Source organism: Stenella coeruleoalba (genome assembly GCF_951394435.1).
Source record: "Stenella coeruleoalba genome assembly, chromosome: 10".
In the NCBI taxonomy this organism is placed as follows: Eukaryota; Metazoa; Chordata; class Mammalia; order Artiodactyla; family Delphinidae; genus Stenella; species Stenella coeruleoalba.
Genome location: NC_137156.1, coordinates 52,175,251 through 52,187,799, shown reverse-complemented (window position 1 = coordinate 52,187,799; position 12,549 = coordinate 52,175,251).

Here is a 12,549-nt window from a genome sequence, read left to right as displayed (position 1 = left end):
GATGTACACGAAACATAATACTGTTCAAGAATAATTATAAACACCCAGGTACCCACTGCTTAGGGAAAGAAACCTGTTTGTTCATACCTTAAAAGCCACCTTTGTGCCCCGACAAAATTGTGCCCCTACAAAATTCTGCTCCTGGACCCCAGAGGTAACACTGTCTTGACTCCTGGAGTAATCATCCTCTTGGCTTTTTTTTTTAATTTTTGAATTTTATTTTATTTACTTTTTACACAGCAGGTTCTTATTAGTTATCCATTTTATACATATTAGTGTATATATGTCAATCCCAATCTCCCAATTCACCAAACACACACACCACACACACACACCGCCAGTTTCCCCCCTTGGTGTCCATACGTTTGTTCTCTACATCTGTGTCTCTATTTCTGCCCTGCAAACTGGTTCAACTGTACCATTTTTCTAGGTTCCACATATATGCGTTAATATACGTTATTTGTTTTTCTCTTTCTGACTTACTTCAGTCTGTATGACAGTCTCTAGGTCCATCCACGTCTCTACAAATGACCCAATTTCTTTCCTTTTTATGGCTGATTGTATATATTGTATATATTGTAAATATTGCATTGTATATTTGTACCACATCTTTATCCATTCGTCTGTCGATGGGCATTTAGGTTGCTTCCATGACCTGGCTATTGTAAATAGTACTGCAATGAACATTGGGGTACATGTGTCTTTTTGAATTATGGTTTTCTCAGGGTATATGCCCAGTAGTGGGATTGCTGGGTCGTATGGTAGTTCTATTTTTAGTTTTTAAGGAACCTCCATACTGTTCTCCATAGTGGCTGTATCAATTTACATTCCCTCCAACCGTGCAATAGGGTTCCCTTTTCTCCACACCCTCTCCAGCATTTGTTGTTTTCTGATGATGCCCATTCTAACTGGTGTGAGGTGATACCTCATTGTAGTTTTGATTTGCATTTCTCTAATAGTGATGTTGAGCAGCTTTTCATGTGCTTCTTGGCCATCTGTATGTCTTCTTTGGAGAAATGTCTGTTTAGGTCTTCTGCCCATTTTTGGATTGGGTTGTTTGTTTTTTTAATATTGAGCTGCCTGAGCTGTTTACACATTTTGGAGATTAATCCTTTGTCTGTTGATTCGTTTGCAAATATTTTTTCCCATTCTGAGGGTGTCGTCTTGTTTGTAGTTTCCTTTGCTTTGCAAAAGCTTTTAAGTTTCAGTAGGTCCCATTTGTTTATTTTTATTTCCATTACTCTAGGAGGTGGATCAAAAAAGATCTTGCTGTGATTTATGTCAGAGTGTTCTTCCTATGTTTTCCTCTAAGAGGAATACACACACACACACACACGCACGCACATACACACACACCACATTTTGTTTACCTGTCGAACATTTGGGTGGTTTCCATCTTTTGGCTATTGTGAATAATGCTGCAATGTGCATGGGAGTGCAAGTATCTCTGAGTCCCTGCTTTTAATTATTTCAGGGCTGTGTGTGTGTGTATGTGTGTGTGTGTGTGTGTATAGTGTTGTATCGTATGAATATTCCACGTTTAAGTTTTTTGAGGACCTGCCATACTGTTTTCTACAGTGAGTACCCCATTTGGCAATCCCACCAGCAATGCACAAGGGTTTGATTTTTTCCATATCCTCCCCAACACTTGTTATTTTCTCTTTTTTGTTTGTTTTTACAACAATCATCCTAATGGGTGTGAAAAGCTATCTCACTGTGGCTTTAATTTGCATTCCTCTAATGATTAGTGATGTGTTTATTGGCCATTTGTATATCTTCTTTGGAGAAATGTCTATTCAGGTCCTTTGCACATTTTCTAATTGGGTTGCTTTGTGTTGATTTGTAGGAGTTCCATATATATATATATATATATATATATATATATATATATGATTTGCAGATTATTTTCTCCCATTCTGTGGGTTGCTTTTTCACTGTTGATAGTGTCCTTTGATATACAAAAGTATTTAACTTTGATGAAGTCCATTCTTTCTAATAGCTTGTGCTTTTGTTGTCATATCCAAGAAATTATTGCCAAATGTAATTTCATGGGGCTTTCCCCCTATGTTTTCTTTGAAGAGTTTCAGTTTTAGCTCTGATGTTTAGGTTTTTGATCCAGTTTAAGTGAATTTTTGTATATGGTGTTAGGTAAGTGTCCAACTTTATTACTTTGCATATCGATATACTGTTTTCCTAGGACCATTTGTTGAAAAGACTCTTTTCCCCATTGAATGGTTGTCTTATCAAAAACCATTTGACAATTCCTGGACTCCCTAGTCTATTCCATTGGTCTACTATGTGTGATTTTATGCCAGTACCACCGTTTTGATTACTTTTGCAGTAAGTTTTGAAATCAGGAAGTGTGAGACTTTGTCTGTTTTCTCTACTTTATTTACCTCTATGCTAATCTTTTATTATTTCCTTCTGTTAGCTGTGGGTTTAGTTTTGTTTAGCTCATTTGTTTCTTAAGGTTCAAAGGTTGCTGATTTGTGAGCTTTGCAAATGTAAGTAATTATAGCTACATATTTCCCCATAACACTGCTTTTTGCAGCATCCCATACTTTTGGTATGTGTTTTTATTTTCATTTGTCTTTAGATACGTTCTAATTTCTCTTGTGATTTCTTCTTTGATCCATTGGTTAAGAGTATGTTGTTTAATTTCCACATATCAGTGGATTTCTCAGTTTTCCTTCCACTGTTGACTTCTAATTTAATTGCACTGTGATTGGAAAAAATACTTTGTATGATTTCAGTCTTAAAATTTACTGTTCTATGGGCTAACATAGGGTCTGTCCTGGAGAATGTCCCATGCACGCTTGAGAAAAATGTGTATTCTGCTGCTGTTTGGTGGAGTGATCTGTATGTTAAGTCCAGTTGGCCTACAGTGATGTTCATGTCTTCTATTTCCTTATTGATCCTGTCTTGTTGTTTTTATCTGTTGATAGTGGGGTATTGAAATCTCCTACTATTATTGTAGAGCTATTTCCCCTTCAATTCTGTAAATGTTTGCTTCATACATTTTGGAGCTTTGATGTTTGGTGGATGTATGGTTATAATAGTTACATCTTCTTAGTGAATTGATTCTTTTATCAATATATACTGTCCCTGCGTCTTGTAAGTTTTTGAGTTAAAGTTTAGTTTGCCTGATATTAGTATAATCACCCTTGCTCTCCTTGGTCACTCTGCATGAAATATTTTCCCCATCCTTTGACTTTGAATGTACACCGTGTTCTTAGATCTAAAGTGAGTCTCTTATAGAGAGCATACAGTTGGACCTTGCTTTAAAATCCATTCTGCCAGTTTATGTCTTTTGATTGGAGAATTTAATCTATTTACATTTAAAGTAATTACTGATAAGGACTTACTTTTGCCATTTTATTTGTTTGCTGTGTGTCTTATAGTTTTATTGTCCTGCATTTCCTTCATTATAGTCTTCCTTTGAACTTAGTTGATTTTTTTTCTACATTTTGATTCCCTCTCATTTTCTTTTGTCTTTATTCTATAACCATTTCACTTGTGGTTATTAGAGGGATTACACATAACATCCTAAAGTTATAACAATCTATTTTAAATTAATACCAACTTAACTTCAATCACATAAAAAAACTAATCCTCTACAGCTTCACCCACCCCCCCCCTTTTTTTTTTGAGGTACGCGGGCCTCTCACTGCTGTGGCCTCTCCCGTTGCGGAGCACAGGCTCCGGACACGCAGGCTCACCGGCCATGGCTCACGGGCCCAGCCGCTCCGCGGCATGTGTAATCTTCCTGGACCGGGGCACGAACCCGTCTCCCCTGAATCCGCAGGCGGACTCTCAACCACTGCGCCACCAGGGAAGCCCTCACCCCTTTTTATTGATGTTACAAATTACATTTTTATATATTGTGTACCCATTAACAGGTCTATGGTTATTTTTATGTGCCTGTCTTTTAAATCACATAGAATAAGTTATAAAATTATACGAAATTGTATTGGTTTACATATTTCTCCATGTATTTACCTTTATATTTTTATAGCTTTGAGTTATTGCCTAAAGCTTTTCATTTTAACTTAAAGAATGACTTTGTGTAGTGGTAATAAACTCTCTCAGCTTTTGTTTATCCGGAAAGCTCTTAATTTCTCCTTCATTTTTGAAGGGCAGTGTTGAAAGGTATAGAATTCTTGGTTTACATTTTTTCTTTCTTTCAGCACTTCGAATGTATATTCCTACTGCCTCATGGCCTTCAAAATTTCTGAGAAATCCACTGATAATCTTATTGAGGATGGCTTTTATGTGACAAGTCACTTTTCTCTTCCTGCTTTCAAGATTTTCTTAGCTTTTGGCTTTCAACAGTTTGATTATAAGGGGTCTCAGTGTGGTCTGTGGGTTCCTTTGGGTTTAACATACTTGACATTTGTTGAGTTCCTTGAATTTGTAGTCATGTCTTTCATCAAATTTAGGAAGTTTTCTGCCATTATTTCTTCAAATCACATGGGCTATTTCTCTCTCTTCCTTCTGGGACTCCCATAATGTATATCAGTCCGTTTAATGGTGTCCTGTGGGCTCTTTTCACATTTCTGCAGTTTTTTGCTTTTTTGTCTCTTGAGAGCTAATAACTTCAGTTGACCTGTCTTCATGACTTTTTCTTCCTGTTAAAGCACTCTACCCAACTTTTCATCTTATTTGTTTCAGTTTCAGAATTTGATTTTTTCTAAAAAGATAATTTCTATCTTAGTTGATACTCTAATTGTGTGTTTTCTTGAGTTACTTTAGTCCTTTGTGTTTTCCTTTATTTCTGTGAGCATATTTAAGACAGTTGGTTTAAAGTTTTTGTCTAATACATCTGATGCCTATTTCTTAAGGACAGTTGCTGTTACATTATTTTCTTCCTCTGCATGGGCCATGTTTTTCTGTTTTTTTCTTTTTGTATGCCTTGTGATATTTTGTTGGAAATCGGGCATTTGAAAAAAATAACCATCTCTCCCAGTGTTTTCATTGCTGCACCCCAGGGAAGACCTTCACTGATGTGCAAGGTGTCTGAGCCTTGGGATCAGCCCAGCGTGGAGGCTTAAGGTTCTCTCAGGTCTTTTCTGGACATGTGTCTTGCCTGGGGCTGTGTGCTGTTTTTGATCCCCCCTTACACATGACTATTTTTTACATATCTTAATTCTTCAGAGAGTTTCCCTTCAGCTTCTTCTCAGGACCTTAGGTATTCTCTTGTTCCTCTATCCATAATTTCTTGCCCAGGCATCTCCAGGTCTGTAGTCTCCCTGCAGCCTTCTTCTTCTTCTTTTTAATTGGAGTTTAGTTGATTAATAATGTTGTGTTAGTTTCAGGTGTACAGCAAAGTGATTCAGTTATACATATATCTATTCCTTTTCAAATTCTTTTCCCATCTAGATTACTATACAACATCTAGCAGAGCTCCTTTGCTGTGAAGTAGGTCCCTGGTGGTCATCCCTTCTAAATATAGTAGTGTGTATCTGTCAATCCCAAACTCCCAATTTATCCCCCCTGCTTTTTCCCTTTGGTAACCATAAGTTTGTTTTCCAAGTCTGTGAGTCTGTTTCATACAGAAGTTCATTTATATGTTTTTCATATAAGCGATATCGTATGATATTTGTCTTTCTTTTTCTGGCTTCCTTCACTTAGTATGATCATCTCCAGGTCCATCCATGTTGCTGCAAATGGCATTATTTCATTCTTTTTTTATGGCTGAGTAGTATTCCATTGTATATATGTACCACATCTTCTTTATGAACATTGAGGTGCATGTAACTTTTTGAATTAGAGTTTTCTCTGGATATAAGACCAGGAGTGGGATTGCTGGATCATATGGCAACTCTATTTTTAGTTTTTTGAGGAACCTTCTTCTCCATACTGGTTGTACCAATTTACATTCCCACCAACACTGTAGCAAGTTTCCCTTTTCTCCATATTCTCTCCAGCATTTATTGTTTGTAGACTTTTTGATGATGGCCATTCTGACTGGTGTGAGGTGATATTGTAGTTTTGATTTGCATTTCTCTAATAATTAGCGATGTTGAGTATCTTTTCATATGCCTCTTGGCCATCTGTATGTCTTCTATGCAGAAGTGTCTATTTAGGTCTTTTGCCCATTTTTTTTTTTTTTTTTGCAGTACGCGGGCCTCTCACTGTTGTGGCCTCTCCCATTGCGGAGCACAGGCTCCGGACGTGCAGGCTCAGCGGCCATGGCTCACGGGCCCAGCCGCTCCGCGGCATGTGGGATCTTCCCGGACCGGGGCACGAACCCACGCCCCCTGCATTGGCAGGCGGACTCTCAACCACTGCGCCACCAGGGAAGCCCTGCCCATTTTTTGATTGTGTTGTTTTGTTATTGAGCTGCATGGGCTGTTTGTAGATTTTGGAGATCAATCTCACATCATTTGCAAGTATTTTCTCCCATTCTGGGTGTTGTCTTTTCGTTTTGTTTATGGTTTCCTTTGCTGTGCAAAAGCTTTCGAGTTTAATTAGGTCCCATTTGTTTATATTTCCATTACTCTAGGAGATGGCTTGAAAAAGATATTGCTGCGATTTATGTCAAAGAGTGTTCTTCCTATGTTTTCCTCTCAGTTGTGTAGTATCAGGTCTTTCTTACATTTAGAGCTTTAATCCATTTTGAGTTTATTTTTGTGTATGGTGTTAAAGAATGTTCTAATTTTATTGTTTTACATGTAGCTGTCCAGTTTTCCCAGCACCATTTAATGAAGAGACTGTCATTGTGTAGCCTTGCCTCCTTTGTCATAGATTAATTGACCATAGATGCATGGGTTTATTTCTGGGCTTTCTATTCTGTTCCATTGATATTTGTGTTTTTGTGCCAGTACCATACTGTTTTGATGACTAGCTTTGTAGTATAGTCTGAAGTCAGGGAGCCTGATTCCTCCAGCTCCATTGTTCTTTCTCAAGATTGCTTTGGCTATTCGGGGTCTTTTGTGTCTCCATACAAATTTAAACATTTTTTGTTCTAATTTTATGAGCAGTGCTTCCCTCTTTCTGTAGCTTTCCCCAGCTATACTACTTTTCCCTGAGACTAAGTTAGGCGAAAAGTTGTTTTTTTCCTTCAGGCAGCCCTAGACACATCAGAATTTTGCAGGTGAGTTCTGCTTTGTTCCCTCCTATTTAGGAGAGGTCATTGAGAGCTGGGCTGCTGCTTTCTCTCAACCATGCCACTGTGGAGAGGTGGGGCCAAGGGAAAAGCACTGTGAGATTTCATACTATTTTTAATGTGACTTTTTCTTGATTGGGCATTCGATCAGTGCTGTAGACCAGTGATTGTTTTCCAGAGCCCTTATAATGGTATTCCAGCCAGTCTCTAGTTTGTTGTTAGTTTGAGTGTTTCCATGAAGGAATGATGGCCTGGAGCTTCCTAGTCTGCAACCTTGCTCTCATGTGTGTGGTATAAGCACAGTGCAAAAATCTAGTGTGCAGTGTAATGAATTAAAGTAGAAGCAGACACATGTAATGAATTATTTTAAAGTAGAAGCAGACACATGTAACCACAATCCAACTCCAAAGAAACATTGCTATCACTCCAAAACGTTCTTACATGTTCCTAGTCAAATTCCCCATTATTCTCCCTCTACCCCCACAAAGTTGACCATTAATCCAACTTTGTGGGTGAATCACAGCCTGGTTTGCTTTATAGCTTTAACACTATGTATATATCCCTAAATGATACATAGTTGCCTGTTTTTGAACTGTATATAACTGGAATCATGTTATATATCCTTTGGTCTGGCTTTTTAACTCAAATTGTTTTTAAGATCACCAATGTTATTCCTTATGAATGTAGTTCATTCTTTTTCCTTCAATACTATTCCATTATATGAACATACTGCTATCAATGTTTATCTTAGCTACTTCTGACAGACTTAGAATTGCTGGGACATGGGGATATGCATCTTCACTTGCATCAGCTAATGCTGAGCAGTTAAGTTCTCACCAGCAATATACACGTTTTTGTACATCTTCTCACTTATTTGCACATTTTAGCTAACCCTGGTGGGTATGTTCCTTTTCATATATTTATTTCCTATTTGGTTTCTTCTGTTAAGGACTAATCAAAATCATCTGTGTTTTTTCCTAAGCGTTCTTTACCCAGTCTGGATATTAATCCTATGTCAGCTGCAGGTTGGGTGACAACACATCCTCGTTTGCCCAAGATGCCCAGTGTATGCCTGTGGTCTCAGGGTAAATATTAAAAGTCATTGAACAAAGGTGTAGAACTCACATTACCCGAGTTGAGTTCAAGACTTACTGAAAAGCTACAGTTAATCAGTGTGATGTTGGTGTTGAGGACACACACAGATCGATGAAACAAAATAGAGAATTTTGGTCAGTTTAGTTTCTACAAAGGCCAATTAAATGGGAGAAATAGGTCTTTTCAACACATGGTGTTGGCCCAACTGGATATATAAAACTCACACCTTGTCATACACAAAAATTAAGTCAACAGATTACAGACCTAAAAGTTAATTCTGTGTGGACCAAAGATACGAAATGGGAGGTTTGCTCACTGACAAGTGTGTTTTTCATATTCCTGGCAGAAGGGAGGTGACAGAAGCTTGATTAGTGCCCACCTTCCTCATAAATAGCTAGGGCCATAAAAACATTAAAAAAAACATAGATTATATGTTTATATATAATATATATTAAAAGATACAAAGTATTATTTTTTCCTTCAGCAGGATACAAGCCTGAGCTCTGATTCATGTTAATCTAGTTTTGTTAGAAGAGAGAGATGATGTTTCATCTATTTATCTGGCTTGTTTGAATAATTATGATAGTGTGCTGAGGTTACAATGCACTGTTGTCAGTCAGTCTGGCTGCAACTTGATCTTGAGTTTTCATTCAATCTCATTAGCTTCAGCTTTCACTGAAATCCAATTCAACAAAAGCAGACACTTGGTATTCTAATCAACCTGTCACCAGGATTTTAAAATAAGACGACTCTCCAAGAATATTCCATATTCTCCAAGTAAATAAAATACTGAGATTGTGACTATCTATGGGATGCACAAAATTTGGATTGCCAAAGTCTAGCTGTTACACAGCAAGAGAGAGGTGAAAATGTTAAGAAACAAATACTATATCTGTTTTAGGATCCAAAGGACCACAGGTAACTTTGTTTCTAATATTCAACTTCTGACAGTAGTGGACTGGGGAAGTTTGGACCAACTCTTTGGCTAAGGACAAGTAGTAAAGCTGGACAAGAAATAACACCTGTTTTAAGACTTCACAGAACCAAGACATTATCACCACGCTAGAACCCAGGAGAAGATGCAAATCCTGAGAGAAAAGCTTGGCATTTGAGGCCATTTTCCCCTGGAAATTGGCAGAGACTGAACTGCAATTTCAGTAACCTTGTAGAACTAGGAGGACAAATGTTGGTATTGAAACCTGCATATGGATGAAGTCCTTGCAGGGTTTCAGCCTAGAAATAATGAACCAGCCCTCACAGTGATGGCAGTCTAGCTCTGTGTATCATATAGCATCCCTTAAATTCGATTAATGTGACTCTGGCTTGCTAGTTTCACTAGGTACCTAGCAGAAACAAAATCTTCTAGAAAGGAAAATATCCTAGGCCTAAACTTACTTAAACAATTTCTTAAATATGTGTCCAGAGCACACAATCTGCCCCCTCTCTCCTCCACACATTAGGAGGAAACACACACCAGAAACAAAACCCACAAGAGCTGAGTTAGCGGATTATCAAACACACTTTAAAATAACTATGCTCACTGTGTTAAAGGACTGTCAGTGGGTCAGCTGTAAACCATAAAAAGAAACAGCAGATTTGGCATGGTAAGAAAGATAAACTCCAAAATTGAAAAACAATAAGTAAAAAGAACTCAATGGATGGGTTTAAGAACAGATTAGCCATAACTGATGAGAGAGTTGCGTCGAGAAAATACACAGAATGGAGAGGCAAAAGGAGAGAGCCAATAAAGAAGGCTTAATTAACTATGTTCAATTGGAGTCTTGGAGAGCAAGAGCATATGGGGCAGAAACAAGATTTAAAGAGATGATTTGGGAACTTAAAAAAAATGATGAAAACCAACAAGCTACAAGGCTGAAAGCCCAACAAATCCAAAATAGGGTACACTAAAAGGATTAAAAAGATACATCATGCAAACATCTTAAGAAAGTTGATATATTACTTACTAATCAGACAAAATAGGCTTTAACAAAAAGCATTACCGAAAATAAATCCTGATATTTCCAAAAAAATTGAAGCTTCAATTTACCAAAAGTTCTAAATATATATACACCTAATAATCTGGGTTCAAACAAAAAAAATTAACAATTCAAAGAAGTATAGGCAAACCTATAACAGTATACAATTTCAATACATCCTTCTCAGAAAATAACAGAACAAGCTTCAGGAAGATTTTACACACAAACACTTTGGACCACAGAGCAAATTGCAAACATCTTCAAAGGATTAAAATCAGAGTATCTGATTACAATACAATTAAGGTAGAAACTGATAATAAAAGGACAACTAAAAAACCACCATATTTGAAAATCAAGAAATGTACATCTATATAACCCACGGTTCAAAGAAGAAAGTACACAAATTATGCATTAAACTCAATGACAGTTCATATCAAAACTTGGGAGAATGAAACAGACTATGATTGGAGTAAATTTATAACTAAATTCATGTATCACACTAAGGTAAAAAGAACAACTCTCTTGCAAGCAAACAGAAGTAAATTAACACTAATGAAATAAAAACACACTGTAGAAAATGTCAACAAAGCCATAAGCTGGTCTTTGATTAAAAAACTAAAGGAAAATGAGAAGCAAGGTAATGAGAGAGAAGAGACAGAAATAGGGATGCAACAAGAAAAAAGAAAACCAGAAATAATCATTATTCCAGGAATGCAAATTTAGTTCAACAATGTAAACAGAAAGTCTCTGTAATTCACTATTAACAGAATAAAGGAGAAAAATCAGAATCATCTTAATAAACAAAGGAAAAAATCACCTGATAAAACAACAATCATTCATGATAACTCAGGAAATTGGGACAGATATGTACTCAATCCGATCAAAGATACCTAAACTACAGTAAACATAGTTAAAGGAAAAATATTGAAAACTTTGTGAGAGACAGGAGCAAGACAAACATGTTACCTTTTCTATGCAGTACGATGCTGGATATCCTGACCAGTGCAGCAAAGGCAAGAAAATCAAATGTATAACCACCAGAAAAGGAGAAATAAAACTGCCATTATTCCCTAATTATGATGGCATATGTTTATAATAATCTGAATTATTAGGATGAGTTTAACAGGTTGTTCAGTACAATTTCAACATATAAAACCAAATGTTCTATATACTGACAACTGGAAAATAAAACTTTATAAGACAGTATTTATCAAAACATATACCTTGTAATAAAACTTATGAAAATGTGCAAGACCTATTGAAAAACTACAATGCAGACATTAAAGATGACCCAGACCTTTATAAATTGAAGGATATGCCATGTTCACAGACAGAAGACTCAGTATGTCAAAGGTGTTAATTTTTCCTAAATTCATCTATAATTTCAATGCCTAATGCCCAGTCAAGAGCCCAACAAGGTTTTTCTTTTTTTTCTTTTTTGGTGTTATTTAATAAACTGGTTCTAAAATTTATATGGAGAAACAAAGGGCCAGAAATAACCAAGCAAAGTCTGAGAAGGTGGGGATGGGAGACATTACCATATTAATTATCTTAAAGCACATTAAATCAATACAGAAAGGTAAGAAATCTATGGATTATAACATACAGCCCAGAAATAGATTCATGTATGGATTTACTGCAAAAGGAGAACTGCAGAACTTTAGGAAAAGGACAGTCTTTTCAATAAATGGTGCACAATTAGATTTGCATATGGAAAAAAAACAACCAAAAACCTAACGAACCCAAAACAAAACCCAAACAATTCACACTGTACTCAACAAATGAATTCTGGGCAGACTGCAAACCTAAGTATAAAAGATAAAACAGGGCTTCCCTGGTGGCGCAGTGGTTGAGAGTCCGCCTGCCGATGCAGGGGACGCCAGTTCGTGCCCCGGTCCGGGAAGATCCCACATGCCGCAGAGCAGCTAGGCAGGTGTGCCATGGCCGCTGAGCCTGCGTGTCTGGAGCCTGTGCTCTGCAACAGGAGAGGCCACAACAGTGAGAGGCCCACGTACCGCAAAAAAATAAATAAAATAAAATAAAGATAAAACAATATTTCCTGGAAGAGAATACAAGAGACTATCTTCACACCACAGATTAGGAAAATATTAAACAGGGTACACAGAAAGCTACAGTCACATGGAAGACTGAAAAATACAACATTAAAATAATAAATTCCTAGGCAGTTTGCAACACAAATGATGAAGAGGTTATATACAGGATATGTAAACAACTCTTACTAATACAATTAAAAAAAAAGAAAAACCAAATCCTTATAAAAAGGGGATTGCCAAACGACCCTCATTAGCAACCTGGAAATGGCAAACTAAACCACAATGGAAAACCATCATTCACCCACCATAAAGGCAA